Here is a 13993-nt window from a genome sequence, read left to right as displayed (position 1 = left end):
TCCTCATTCAAGCAACCAACACTCTCTTCCGCTGAGCTACATCCCCTTTGATTGCAAGTAGTTGCGTTTGGGGATAGAGAAAAAGTGAGCCGACGGTAAAGAATGCTGTTTAGCCCCCTCACTGCGAAATCGCTTTTGCCTTCTCCACGATGTTCTCGTGGTTAGGATTCTGCGCTCTCACCGCCGCGTCCCGGGGTTTGTTCCCGGTCAGGGAATCATTTGCTTCTGGGGAAACACTAGGCAAAAATCAAAAACTTGGCACAACTGCAGAAAAAGTTATCCTTGTGTGAGCTGGAGACCGAAGGATTGTTGCAATTTTAAGTACTCTCTGCTGCTCTACCAACATTCCTATCAAAGGTCAACAATTGAAGATTTCGGCACTCAGGGAAAGTGATTTTTTTTTTTTACAAGCACATGTCAAAGTGCACTGCTGTCAAAACGTTGGCGTAAGCCACAAGAAAATACGCAATCTGGATTTGAACCAGTGACCTAAGGATTGCTGCATTTTCACCTACAGTCCTCCGCTCTACCAACTGAGCTATCGAAGGTTGTCTAATTTAGACAAATGCCATCACCTAGATGGTCTGAAGTGCTGCAGACACATATGTTCCCGTTAAAAATGTAATCTGCTGAGTTTGGTGGTTTCGTGGAGATGCTGGAGATTGAACCCAGGTCCTCATTCAAGCAACCAACACTCTCTTCCGCTGAGCTACATCCCCTTTGATTGCAAGTAGTTGCGTTTGGGGATAGAGAAAAAGTGAGCCGACGGTAAAGAATGCTGTTTAGCCCCCTCACTGCGAAATCGCTTTTGCCTTCTCCACGATGTTCTCGTGGTTAGGATTCTGCGCTCTCACCGCCGCGTCCCGGGGTTTGTTCCCGGTCAGGGAATAATTTGCTTCTGGGGAAACACTAGGCAAAAATCAAAAACTTGGCACAAGTGCAGAAAAAGTTATCCTTGTGTGAGCTGGAGACCGAAGGATTGTTGCAATTTTAAGTACTCTCTGCTGCTCTACCAACATTCCTATCAAAGGTCAACAATTGAAGATTTCGGCACTCAGGGAAAGTTAATTTGTTTGTCAAGCACATGTCTAAGTGCACTGCTGTCAAAACGTTGGCGTAAGCCACAAGAAAATAAACAATCCTTCGAGCCGGATTTGAACCAGCGACCTAAGGATTGCTGCACTTTCACCTACAGTCCTCCGCTCTACCAACTGAGCTATCGAAGGTTGTCTAATTTAGACAAATGCCATCACCTAGATGGTCTGAAGTGCTGCAGACACATATGTTCCCGTTAAAAATGTAATCTGCTGAGTTTGGTGGTTTCCTGGAGATGCTGGAGATTGAACCCAGGTCCTCATTCAAGCAACCAACACTCTCTTCCGCTGAGCTACATCCCCTTTGATTGCAAGTAGTTGCGTTTGGGGATAGAGAAAAAGTGAGCCGACGGTAAAGAATGCTGTTTAGCCCCCTCACTGCGAAATCGCTTTTACCTTCTCCACGATGTTCTCGTGGTTAGGATTCTGGGCTCTCACCGCCGCGTCCCGGGGTTTGTTCCCGGTCAGGGAATAATTTGCTTCTGGGGAAACACTAGGCAAAAATCAAAAACTTGGCACAACTGCAGAAAAAGTTATCCTTGTGTGAGCTGGAGACCGAAGGATTGTTGCAATTTTAAGTACTCTCTGCTGCTCTACCAACATTCCTATCAAAGGTCAACAATTGAAGATTTCGGCACTCAGGGAAAGTTAATTTGTTTGTCAAGCACATGTCAAAGTGCACTGCTGTCAAAACGTTGGCGTAAGCCACAAGAAAATATACAGTCCTTCGAGCCGGATTTGAACCAGCGACCTAAGGATTGCTGCACTTTCACCTACAGTCCTCCGCTCTACCAACTGAGCTATCGAAGGTTGTCGAATTTAGACAAATGCCATCACCTAGATGGTCTGAAGTGCTGCAGACACATATGTTCCCGTTAAAAATGTAATCTGCTGAGTTTGGTGGTTTCGTGGAGATGCTGGAGATTGAACCCAGGTCCTCATTCAAGCAACCAACACTCTCTTCCGCTGAGCTACATCCCCTTTGATTGCAAGTAGTTGCGTTTGGGGATAGAGAAAAAGTGAGCCGATGGTAAAGAATGCTGTTTAGCCCCCTCACTGCGAAATCGCTTTTGCCTTCTCCACGATGTTCTCGTGGTTAGGATTCTGCGCTCTCACCGCCGCGTCCCGGGGTTTGTTCCCGGTCAGGGAATAATTTGCTTCTGGGGAAACACTAGGCAAAAATCAAAAACTTGGCACAAGTGCAGAAAAAGTTATCCTTGTGTGAGCTGGAGACCGAAGGATTGTTGCAATTTTAAGTACTCTCTGCTGCTCTACCAACATTCCTATCAAAGGTCAACAATTGAAGATTTCGGCACTCAGGGAAAGTTAATTTGTTTGTCAAGCACATGTCTAAGTGCACTGCTGTCAAAACGTTGGCGTAAGCCACAAGAAAATAAACAATCCTTCGAGCCGGATTTGAACCAGCGACCTAAGGATTGCTGCACTTTCACCTACAGTCCTCCGCTCTACCAACTGAGCTATCGAAGGTTGTCTAATTTAGACAAATGCCATCACCTAGATGGTCTGAAGTGCTGCAGACACATATGTTCCTGTTAAAAATGTAATCTGCTGAGTTTGGTGGTTTCCTGGAGATGCTGGAGATTGAACCCAGGTCCTCATTCAAGCAACCAACACTCTCTTCCGCTGAGCTACATCCCCTTTGATTGCAAGTAGTTGCGTTTGGGGATAGAGAAAAAGTGAGCCGACGGTAAAGAATGCTGTTTAGCCCCCTCACTGCGAAATCGCTTTTACCTTCTCCACGATGTTCTCGTGGTTAGGATTCTGGGCTCTCACCGCCGCGTCCCGGGGTTTGTTCCCGGTCAGGGAATAATTTGCTTCTGGGGAAACACTAGGCAAAAATCAAAAACTTGGCACAACTGCAGAAAAAGTTATCCTTGTGTGAGCTGGAGACCGAAGGATTGTTGCAATTTTAAGTACTCTCTGCTGCTCTACCAACATTCCTATCAAAGGTCAACAATTGAAGATTTCGGCACTCAGGGAAAGTTAATTTGTTTGTCAAGCACATGTCAAAGTGCACTGCTGTCAAAACGTTGGCGTAAGCCACAAGAAAATATACAATCCTTCGAGCCGGATTTGAACCAGCGACCTAAGGATTGCTGCACTTTCACCTACAGTCCTCCGCTCTACCAACTGAGCTATCGAAGGTTGTCGAATTTAGACAAATGCCATCACCTAGATGGTCTGAAGTGCTGCAGACACATATGTTCCCGTTAAAAATGTAATCTGCTGAGTTTGGTGGTTTCGTGGAGATGCTGGAGATTGAACCCAGGTCCTCATTCAAGCAACCAACACTCTCTTCCGCTGAGCTACATCCCCTTTGATTGCAAGTAGTTGCGTTTGGGGATAGAGAAAAAGTGAGCCGACGGTAAAGAATGCTGTTTAGCCCCCTCACTGCGAAATCGCTTTTGCCTTCTCCACGATGTTCTCGTGGTTAGGATTCTGCGCTCTCACCGCCGCGTCCCGGGGTTTGTTCCCGGTCAGGGAATAATTTGCTTCTGGGGAAACACTAGGCAAAAATCTAAAACTTGGCACAAGTGCAGAAAAAGTTATCCTTGTGTGAGCTGGAGACCGAAGGATTGTTGCAATTTTAAGTACTCTCTGCTGCTCTACCAACATTCCTATCAAAGGTCAACAATTGAAGATTTCGGCACTCAGGGAAAGTTAATTTGTTTGTCAAGCACATGTCTAAGTGCACTGCTGTCAAAACGTTGGCGTAAGCCACAAGAAAATAAACAATCCTTCGAGCCGGATTTGAACCAGCGACCTAAGGATTGCTGCACTTTCACCTACAGTCCTCCGCTCTACCAACTGAGCTATCGACGGTTGTCTAATTTAGACAAATGCCATCACCTAGATGGTCTGAAGTGCTGCAGACACATATGTTCCCGTTAAAAATGTAATCTGCTGAGTTTGGTGGTTTCCTGGAGATGCTGGAGATTGAACCCAGGTCCTCATTCAAGCAACCAACACTCTCTTCCGCTGAGCTACATCCCCTTTGATTGCAAGTAGTTGCGTTTGGGGATAGAGAAAAAGTGAGCCGACGGTAAAGAATGCTGTTTAGCCCCCTCACTGCGAAATCGCTTTTACCTTCTCCACGATGTTCTCGTGGTTAGGATTCTGGGCTCTCACCGCCGCGTCCCGGGGTTTGTTCCCGGTCAGGGAATAATTTGCTTCTGGGGAAACACTAGGCAAAAATCAAAAACTTGGCACAACTGCAGAAAAAGTTATCCTTGTGTGAGCTGGAGACCGAAGGATTGTTGCAATTTTAAGTACTCTCTGCTGCTCTACCAACATTCCTATCAAAGGTCAACAATTGAAGATTTCGGCACTCAGGGAAAGTTAATTTGTTTGTCAAGCACATGTCAAAGTGCACTGCTGTCAAAACGTTGGCGTAAGCCACAAGAAAATATACAATCCTTCGAGCCGGATTTGAACCAGCGACCTAAGGATTGCTGCACTTTCACCTACAGTCCTCCGCTCTACCAACTGAGCTATCGAAGGTTGTCGAATTTAGACAAATGCCATCACCTAGATGGTCTGAAGTGCTGCAGACACATATGTTCCCGTTAAAAATGTAATCTGCTGAGTTTGGTGGTTTCGTGGAGATGCTGGAGATTGAACCCAGGTCCTCATTCAAGCAACCAACACTCTCTTCCGCTGAGCTACATCCCCTTTGATTGCAAGTAGTTGCGTTTGGGGATAGAGAAAAAGTGAGCCGACGGTAAAGAATGCTGTTTAGCCCCCTCACTGCGAAATCGCTTTTGCCTTCTCCACGATGTTCTCGTGGTTAGGATTCTGCGCTCTCACCGCCGCGTCCCGGGGTTTGTTCCCGGTCAGGGAATCATTTGCTTCTGGGGAAACACTAGGCAAAAATCAAAAACTTGGCACAACTGCAGAAAAAGTTATCCTTGTGTGAGCTGGAGACCGAAGGATTGTTGCAATTTTAAGTACTCTCTGCTGCTCTACCAACATTCCTATCAAAGGTCAACAATTGAAGATTTCGGCACTCAGGGAAAGTGATTTTTTTTTTTTACAAGCACATGTCAAAGTGCACTGCTGTCAAAACGTTGGCGTAAGCCACAAGAAAATACGCAATCCGGATTTGAACCAGTGACCTAAGGATTGCTGCATTTTCACCTACAGTCCTCCGCTCTACCAACTGAGCTATCGAAGGTTGTCTAATTTAGACAAATGCCATCACCTAGATGGTCTGAAGTGCTGCAGACACATATGTTCCCGTTAAAAATGTAATCTGCTGAGTTTGGTGGTTTCGTGGAGATGCTGGAGATTGAACCCAGGTCCTCATTCAAGCAACCAACACTCTCTTCCGCTGAGCTACATCCCCTTTGATTGCAAGTAGTTGCGTTTGGGGATAGAGAAAAAGTGAGCCGACGGTAAAGAATGCTGTTTAGCCCCCTCACTGCGAAATCGCTTTTGCCTTCTCCACGATGTTCTCGTGGTTAGGATTCTGCGCTCTCACCGCCGCGTCCCGGGGTTTGTTCCCGGTCAGGGAATAATTTGCTTCTGGGGAAACACTAGGCAAAAATCAAAAACTTGGCACAAGTGCAGAAAAAGTTATCCTTGTGTGAGCTGGAGACCGAAGGATTGTTGCAATTTTAAGTACTCTCTGCTGCTCTACCAACATTCCTATCAAAGGTCAACAATTGAAGATTTCGGCACTCAGGGACAGTTAATTTGTTTGTCAAGCACATGTCAAAGTGCACTGCTGTCAAAACGTTGGCGTAAACCACAAGAAAATACACAATCCTTCGAGACGGATTTGAACCAGCGACCTATGGATTGCTGCACTTTCACCTACAGTCCTCCGCTCTACCAACTCAGCTATCGAAGGTTGTCTAATTTAGACAAATGCCATCACCTAGATGGTCTGAAGTGCTGCAGACACATATGTTCCCGTTAAAAATGTAATCTGCTGAGTTTGGTGGTTTCGTGGAGATGCTGGAGATTGAACCCAGGTCCTCATTCAAGCAACCAACACTATCTTCCGCTTAGCTACATCCCCTTTGATTGCAAGTAGTTGCGTTTGGGGATAGAGAAAAAGTGAGCCGACGGTAAAGAATGCTGTTTAGCCCCCTCACTGCGAAATCGCTTTTGCCTTCTCCACGATGTTCTCGTGGTTAGGATTCTGCGCTCTCACCGCCGCGTCCCGGGGTTTGTTCCCGGTCAGGGAATCATTTGCTTCTGGGGAAACACTAGGCAAAAATCTAAAACTTGGCACAAGTGCAGAAAAAGTTATCCTTGTGTGAGCTGGAGACCGAAGGATTGTTGCAATTTTAAGTACTCTCTGCTGCTCTACCAACATTCCTATCAAAGGTCAACAATTGAAGATTTCGGCACTCAGGGAAAGTTAATTTGTTTGTCAAGCAAATGTCAAAGTGCACTGCTGTCAAAACGTTGGCGTAAGCAACAAGAAAATACACAATCCTTCGAGGCGGATTTGAACCAGCGACCTAAGGATTGCTGCACTTTCACCTACAGTCCTCCGCTCTACCAACTGAGCTATCGAAGGTTGTCAGATTTAGACAAATGCCATCACCTAGATGGTCTGAAGTGCTGCAGACACATATGTTCCCGTTAAAAATGTAATCTGCTGAGTTTGGTGGTTTCGTGGAGATGCTGGAGATTGAACCCAGGTCCTCATTCAAGCAACCAACACTCTCTTCCGTTGAGCTACATCCCTTTTGATTGCAAGTAGTTGCGTTTGGGGATAGAGAAAAAGTGAGCCGACGGTAAAGAATGCTGTTTAGCCCCCTCACTGCGAAATCGCTTTTGCCTTCTCCACGATGTTCTCGTGGTTAGGATTCTGCGCTCTCACCGCCGCGTCCCGGGGTTTGTTCCCGGTCAGGGAATAATTTGCTTCTGGGGAAACACTAGGCAAAAATCAAAAACTTGGCACAACTGCAGAAAAAGTTATCCTTGTGTGAGCTGGAGACCGAAGGATTGTTGCAATTTTAAGTACTCTCTGCTGCTCTACCAACATTCCTATCAAAGGTCAACAATTGAAGATTTCGGCACTCAGGGAAAGTTAATTTGTTTGTCAAGCACATGTCAAAGTGCACTGCTGTCAAAACGTTGGCGTAAGCCACAAGAAAATACGCAATCCGGATTTGAACCAGCGACCTAAGGAGTGCTGCATTTTCACCTACAGTCCTCCGCTCTACCAACTGAGCTATCGAAGGTTGTCTAATTTAGACAAATGCCATCACCTAGATGGTCTGAAGTGCTGCAGACACATATGTTCCCGTTAAAAATGTAATCTGCTGAGTTTGGTGGTTTCGTGGAGATGCTGGAGATTGAACCTAGGTCCTCATTCAAGCAACCAACACTCTCTTCCGCTTAGCTACATCCCCTTTGATTGCAAGTAGTTGCGTTTGGGGATAGAGAAAAAGTGAGCCGACGGTAAAGAATGCTGTTTAGCCCCCTCACTGCGAAATCGCTTTTGCCTTCTCCACGATGTTCTCGTGGTTAGGATTCTGCGCTCTCACCGCCGCGTCCCGGGGTTTGTTCCCGGTCAGGGAATAATTTGCTTCTGGGGAAACACTAGGCAAAAATCAAAAACTTGGCACAACTGCAGAAAAAGTTATCCTTGTGTGAGCTGGAGACCGAAGGATTGTTGCAATTTTAAGTACTCTCTGCTTCTCTACCAACATTCCTATCAAAGGTCAACAATTGAAGATTTCGGCACTCAGGGAAAGTTAATTTGTTTGTCAAGCACATGTCAAAGTGCACTGCTGTCAAAACGTTGGCGTAAGCCACAAGAAAATACACAATCCTTCGAGCCAGATTTGAACCAGCGACCTAAGGATTGCGCACTTTTACCTACAGTCCTCCGCTCTACCAACTGAGCTATCGAAGGTTGTCTAATTTAGACAAATGCCATCACCTAGATGGTCTGAAGTGCTGCAGACACATATGTTCCCGTTAAAAATGTAATCTGCTGAGTTTGGTGGTTTCGTGGAGATGCTGGAGATTGAACCCAGGTCCTCATTCAAGCAACCAACACTATCTTCCGCTTAGCTACATCCCCTTTGATTGCAAGTAGTTGCGTTTGGGGATAGAGAAAAAGTGAGCCGACGGTAAAGAATGCTGTTTAGCCCCCTCACTGCGAAATCGCTTTTGCCTTCTCCACGATGTTCTCGTGGTTAGGATTCTGCGCTCTCACCGCCGCGTCCCGGGGTTTGTTCCCGGTCAGGGAATAATTTGCTTCTGGGGAAACACTAGGCAAAAATCAAAAACTTGGCACAACTGCAGAAAAAGTTATCCTTGTGTGAGCTGGAGACCGAAGGATTGTTGCAATTTTAAGTACTCTCTGCTGCTCTACCAACATTCCTATCAAAGGTCAACAATTGAAGATTTCGGCACTCAGGGAAAGTTAATTTGTTTGTCAAGCACATGTCAAAGTGCACTGCTGTCAAAACGTTGGCGTAAGCCACAAGAAAATACACAATCCTTCGAGCCGGATTTGAACCAGCGACCTAAGGATTGCGCACTTTCACCTACAGTCCTCCGCTCTACCAACTGAGCTAACGAAGGTTGTCTAATTTAGACAAATGCCATCACCTAGATGGTCTGAAGTGCTGCAGACACATATGTTCCCGTTAAAAATGTAATCTGCTGAGTTTGGTGGTTTCGTGGAGATGCTGGAGATTGAACCCAGGTCCTCATTCAAGCAACCAACACTATCTTCCGCTTAGCTACATCCCCTTTGATTGCAAGTAGTTGCGTTTGGGGATAGAGAAAAAGTGAGCCGACGGTAAAGAATGCTGTTTAGCCCCCTCACTGCGAAATCGCTTTTGCCTTCTCCACGATGTTCTCGTGGTTAGGATTCTGCGCTCTCACCGCCGCGTCCCGGGGTTTGTTCCCGGTCAGGGAATAATTTGCTTCTGGGGAAACACTAGGCAAAAATCAAAAACTTGGCACAACTGCAGAAAAAGTTATCCTTGTGTGAGCTGGAGACCGAAGGATTGTTGCAATTTTAAGTACTCTCTGCTGCTCTACCAACATTCCTATCAAAGGTCAACAATTGAAGATTTCGGCACTCAGGGAAAGTTAATTTGTTTGTCAAGCACATGTCATAGTGCACTGCTGTCAAAACGTTGGCGTAAGCCACAAGAAAATACACAATCCTTCACGCCGGATTTGAACCAGCGACCTAAGGATTGCTGCACTTTCACCTACAGTCCTCCGCTCTACCAACTGAGCTATCGAAGGATGTCGGATTTAGACAAATGCCATCACCTAGATGGTCTGAAGTGCTGCAGACACATATGTTCCCGTTAAAAATGTAATCTGCTGAGTTTGGTGGTTTCGTGGAGATGCTGGAGATTGAACCTAGGTCCTCATTCAAGCAACCAACACTCTCTTCCGCTTAGCTACATCCCCTTTGATTGCAAGTAGTTGCGTTTGGGGATAGAGAAAAAGTGAGCCGACGGTAAAGAATGCTGTTTAGCCCCCTCACTGCGAAATCGCTTTTGCCTTCTCCACGATGTTCTCGTGGTTAGGATTCTGCGCTCTCACCGCCGCGTCCCGGGGTTTGTTCCCGGTCAGGGAATCATTTGCTTCTGGGGAAACACTAGGCAAAAATCAAAAACGTGGCACAACTGCAGAAAAAGTTATCCTTGTGTGAGCTGGAGACCGAAGGATTGTTGCAATTTTAAGTACTCTCTGCTGCTCTACCAACATTCCTATCAAAGGTCAACAATTGAAGATTTCGGCACTCAGGGAAAGTTAATTTGTTTGTCAAGCACATGTCAAAGTGCACTGCTGTCAAAACGTTGGCGTAAGCCACAAGAAAATACACAATCCTTCGAGCCGGATTTGAACCAGCAACCTAAGGATTGCTGCACTTTCACCTACATTCCTCCGCTCTACCAACTGAGCTATCGAAGGTTGTCTAATTTAGACAAATGCCATCACCTAGATGGTCTGAAGTGCTGCAGACACATATGTTCCCGTTAAAAATATAATCTGCTGAGTTTGGTGGTTTCGTGGAGATGCTGGAGATTGAACCCAGGTCCTCATTCAAGCAACCAACACTCTCTTCCGCTGAGCTACATCCCCTTTGATTGCAAGTAGTTGCGTTTGGGGATAGAGAAAAAGTGAGCTGACGGTAAAGAATGCTGTTTAGCCCCCTCACTGCGAAATCGCTTTTGCCTTCTCCACGATGTTCTCGTGGTTAGGATTCTGCGCTCTCACTGCCGCGTCCCGGGGTTTGTTCCCGGTCAGGGAATAATTTGCTTCTGGGGAAACACTAGGCAAAAATCAAAAACTTGGCACAACTGCAGAAAAAGTTATCCTTGTGTGAGCTGGAGACCGAAGGATTGTTGCAATTTTAAGTACTCTCTGCTGCTCTACCAACATTCCTATCAAAGGTCAACAATTGAAGATTTCGGCACTCAGGGAAAGTTAATTTGTTTGTCAAGCACATGTCAAAGTGCACTGCTGTCAAAACGTTGGCGTAAGCCACAAGAAAATACACAATCCTTCACGCCGGATTTGAACCAGCGACCTAAGGATTGCTGCACTTTCACCTACAGTCCTCCGCTCTACCAACTGAGCTATGGAAGGATGTCGGATTTAGACAAATGCCATCACCTAGATGGTCTGAAGTGCTGCAGACACATATGTTCCCGTTAAAAATGTAATCTGCTGAGTTTGGTGGTTTCGTGGAGATGCTGGAGATTGAACCTAGGTCCTCATTCAAGCAACCAACACTCTCTTCCGCTTAGCTACATCCCCTTTGATTGCAAGTAGTTGCGTTTGGGGATAGAGAAAAAGTGAGCCGACGGTAAAGAATGCTGTTTAGCCCCCTCACTGCGAAATCGCTTTTGCCTTCTCCACGATGTTCTCGTGGTTAGGATTCTGCGCTCTCACCGCCGCGTCCCGGGGTTTGTTCCCGGTCAGGGAATCATTTGCTTCTGGGGAAACACTAGGCAAAAATCAAAAACGTGGCACAACTGCAGAAAAAGTTATCCTTGTGTGAGCTGGAGACCGAAGGATTGTTGCAATTTTAAGTACTCTCTGCTGCTCTACCAACATTCCTATCAAAGGTCAACAATTGAAGATTTCGGCACTCAGGGAAAGTTAATTTGTTTGTCAAGCACATGTCAAAGTGCACTGCTGTCAAAACGTTGGCGTAAGCCACAAGAAAATACACAATCCTTCGAGCCGGATTTGAACCAGCAACCTAAGGATTGCTGCACTTTCACCTACATTCCTCCGCTCTACCAACTGAGCTATCGAAGGTTGTCTAATTTAGACAAATGCCATCACCTAGATGGTCTGAAGTGCTGCAGACACATATGTTCCCGTTAAAAATATAATCTGCTGAGTTTGGTGGTTTCGTGGAGATGCTTGAGATTGAACCCAGGTCCTCATTCAAGCAACCAACACTCTCTTCCGCTGAGCTACATCCCCTTTGATTGCAAGTAGTTGCGTTTGGGGATAGAGAAAAAGTGAGCTGACGGTAAAGAATGCTGTTTAGCCCCCTCACTGCGAAATCGCTTTTGCCTTCTCCACGATGTTCTCGTGGTTAGGATTCTGCGCTCTCACCGCCGCGTCCCGGGGTTTGTTCCCGGTCAGGGAATAATTTGCTTCTGGGGAAACACTAGGCAAAAATCAAAAACTTGGCACAACTGCAGAAAAAGTTATCCTTGTGTGAGCTGGAGACCGAAGGATTGTTGCAATTTTAAGTACTCTCTGCTGCTCTACCAACATTCCTATCAAAGGTCAACAATTGAAGATTTCGGCACTCAGGGAAAGTTAATTTGTTTGTCAAGCACATGTCAAAGTGCACTGCTGTCAAAACGTTGGCGTAAGCCACAAGAAAATACACAATCCTTCGAGCCGGATTTGAACCAGCGACCTAAGGACTGCTGCACTTTCACCAACAGTCCTCCGCTCTACCAACTGAGCTATCGAAGGTTGTCTAATTTAGACAAATGCCATCACCTAGATGGTCTGAAGTGCTGCAGACGCATATGTTCCCGTTAAAAATGTAATCTGCTGAGTTTGGTGGTTTCGTGGAGATGCTGGAAATTGAACCCAGGTCCTCATTCAAGCAACCAACACTCTCTTCCGCTGAGCTACATCCCCTTTGATTGCAAGTAGTTGCGTTTGGGGATAGAGAAAAAGTGAGCCGACGGTAAAGAATGCTGTTTAGCCCCCTCACTGCGAAATCGCTTTTGCCTTCTCCACGATGTTCTCGTGGTTAGGATTCTGCGCTCTCACCGCCGCGTCCCGGGGTTTGTTCCCGGTCAGGGAATAATTTGCTTCTGGGGAAACACTAGGCAAAAATCAAAAACTTGGCACAACTGCAGAAAAAGTTATCCTTGTGTGAGCTGGAGACCGAAGGATTGTTGCAATTTTAAGTACTCTCTGCTGCTCTACCAACATTCCTATCAAAGGTCAACAATTGAAGATTTCGGCACTCAGGGAAAGTTAATTTGTTTGTCAAGCACATGTCAAAGTGCACTGCTGTCAAAACGTTGGCGTAAGCCACAAGAAAATACACAATCCTTCGAGCCGGATTTGAACCAGCGACCTAAGGATTGCTGCACTTTCACCTACAGTCCTGCGCTCTACCAACTGAGCTATCGAAGGTTGTCTAATTTAGACAAATGCCATCACCTAGATGGTCTGAAGTGCTGCAGACACATATGTTCCCGTTAAAAATGTAATCTGCTGAGTTTGGTGGTTTCGTGGAGATGCTGGAGATTGAACCTAGGTCCTCATTCAAGCAACCAACACTCTCTTCCGCTGAGCTACATCCCCTTTGATTGCAAGTAGTTGCGTTTGGGGATAGAGAAAAAGTGAGCCGACGGTAAAGAATGCTGTTTAGCCCCCTCACTGCGAAATCGCTTTTGCCTTCTCCACGATGTTCTCGTGGTTAGGATTCTGCGCTCTCACCGCCGCGTCCCGGGGTTTGTTCCCGGTCAGGGAATAATTTGCTTCTGGGGAAACACTAGGCAAAAATCAAAAACTTGGCACAACTGCAGAAAAAGTTATCCTTGTGTGAGCTGGAGACCGAAGGATTGTTGCAATTTTAAGTACTCTCTGCTGCTCTACCAACATTCCTATCAAAGGTCAACAATTGAAGATTTCGGCACTCAGGGAAAGTTAATTTGTTTGTCAAGCACATGTCAAAGTGCACTGCTGTCAAAACGTTGGCGTAAGCCACAAGAAAATACACAATCCTTCGAGCCGGATTTGAACCAGCGACCTAAGGATTGCTGCACTTTCACCTACAGTCCTGCGCTCTACCAACTGAGCTATCGAAGGTTGTCTAATTTAGACAAATGCCATCACCTAGATGGTCTGAAGTGCTGCAGACACATATGTTCCCGTTAAAAATGTAATCTGCTGAGTTTGGTGGTTTCGTGGAGATGCTGGAGATTGAACCCAGGTCCTCATTCAAGCAACCAACACTCTCTTCCGCTGAGCTACATCCCCTTTGATTGCAAGTAGTTGCGTTTGGGGATAGAGAAAAAGTGAGCCGACGGTAAAGAATGCTGTTTAGCCCCCTCACTGCGAAATCGCTTTTGCCTTCTCCACGATGTTCTCGTGGTTAGGATTCTGCGCTCTCACCGCCGCGTCCCGGGGTTTGTTCCCGGTCAGGGAATAATCTGCTTCTGGGGAAACACTAGGCAAAAATCAAAAACTTGGCACAACTGCAGAAAAAGTTATCCTTGTGTGAGCTGGAGACCGAAGGATTGTTGCAATTTTAAGTACTCTCTGCTGCTCTACCAACATTCCTATCAAAGGTCAACAATTGAAGATTTCGGCACTCAGGGAAAGTTAATTTGTTTGTCAAGCACATGTCAAAGTGCACTGCTGTCAAAACGTTGGCGTAAGCCACA

At 46.1% G+C, this 13993-nt stretch overlaps 11 non-coding genes across 11 annotated transcripts; all 11 read right to left on the bottom strand.

Moving 5' to 3' along the window:
- Positions 1-1139: 1139 nt before the first annotated feature.
- Positions 1140-1226, bottom strand: trnay-gua (transfer RNA tyrosine (anticodon GUA)). Its single transcript is given in 2 exon segments — positions 1140-1175; positions 1190-1226. It is a non-coding gene; the product is annotated as a tRNA-Tyr (tRNA).
- A 591-nt stretch (positions 1227-1817) lies between these two features.
- On the bottom strand, positions 1818-1904 carry trnay-gua (transfer RNA tyrosine (anticodon GUA)). Its single transcript is given in 2 exon segments — positions 1818-1853; positions 1868-1904. It is a non-coding gene; the product is annotated as a tRNA-Tyr (tRNA).
- Positions 1905-2495: 591 nt separating this feature from the next.
- Positions 2496-2582, bottom strand: trnay-gua (transfer RNA tyrosine (anticodon GUA)). The gene is given in 2 exon segments: positions 2496-2531; positions 2546-2582. It is a non-coding gene; the product is annotated as a tRNA-Tyr (tRNA).
- A 591-nt stretch (positions 2583-3173) lies between these two features.
- On the bottom strand, positions 3174-3260 carry trnay-gua (transfer RNA tyrosine (anticodon GUA)). The gene is given in 2 exon segments: positions 3174-3209; positions 3224-3260. It is a non-coding gene; the product is annotated as a tRNA-Tyr (tRNA).
- A 591-nt stretch (positions 3261-3851) lies between these two features.
- On the bottom strand, positions 3852-3938 carry trnay-gua (transfer RNA tyrosine (anticodon GUA)). The gene is given in 2 exon segments: positions 3852-3887; positions 3902-3938. It is a non-coding gene; the product is annotated as a tRNA-Tyr (tRNA).
- A 591-nt stretch (positions 3939-4529) lies between these two features.
- trnay-gua (transfer RNA tyrosine (anticodon GUA)) lies at positions 4530-4616 on the bottom strand. The gene is given in 2 exon segments: positions 4530-4565; positions 4580-4616. It is a non-coding gene; the product is annotated as a tRNA-Tyr (tRNA).
- A 3290-nt stretch (positions 4617-7906) lies between these two features.
- Positions 7907-7992, bottom strand: trnay-gua (transfer RNA tyrosine (anticodon GUA)). Its single transcript is given in 2 exon segments — positions 7907-7942; positions 7956-7992. It is a non-coding gene; the product is annotated as a tRNA-Tyr (tRNA).
- A 591-nt stretch (positions 7993-8583) lies between these two features.
- trnay-gua (transfer RNA tyrosine (anticodon GUA)) lies at positions 8584-8669 on the bottom strand. The gene is given in 2 exon segments: positions 8584-8619; positions 8633-8669. It is a non-coding gene; the product is annotated as a tRNA-Tyr (tRNA).
- A 591-nt stretch (positions 8670-9260) lies between these two features.
- Positions 9261-9347, bottom strand: trnay-gua (transfer RNA tyrosine (anticodon GUA)). Its single transcript is given in 2 exon segments — positions 9261-9296; positions 9311-9347. It is a non-coding gene; the product is annotated as a tRNA-Tyr (tRNA).
- A 3303-nt stretch (positions 9348-12650) lies between these two features.
- Positions 12651-12737, bottom strand: trnay-gua (transfer RNA tyrosine (anticodon GUA)). The gene is given in 2 exon segments: positions 12651-12686; positions 12701-12737. It is a non-coding gene; the product is annotated as a tRNA-Tyr (tRNA).
- Positions 12738-13328: 591 nt separating this feature from the next.
- On the bottom strand, positions 13329-13415 carry trnay-gua (transfer RNA tyrosine (anticodon GUA)). The gene is given in 2 exon segments: positions 13329-13364; positions 13379-13415. It is a non-coding gene; the product is annotated as a tRNA-Tyr (tRNA).
- Positions 13416-13993: the final 578 nt, after the last annotated feature.

The sequence above is a fragment of the Salmo salar genome, chromosome 07, assembly GCF_965601325.2.
Source record: "Salmo salar chromosome 07, fSalSal1, whole genome shotgun sequence".
NCBI classification, from domain to species: Eukaryota; Metazoa; Chordata; class Actinopteri; order Salmoniformes; family Salmonidae; genus Salmo; species Salmo salar.
This window is presented reverse-complemented; position numbering and strand designations above follow the sequence as displayed.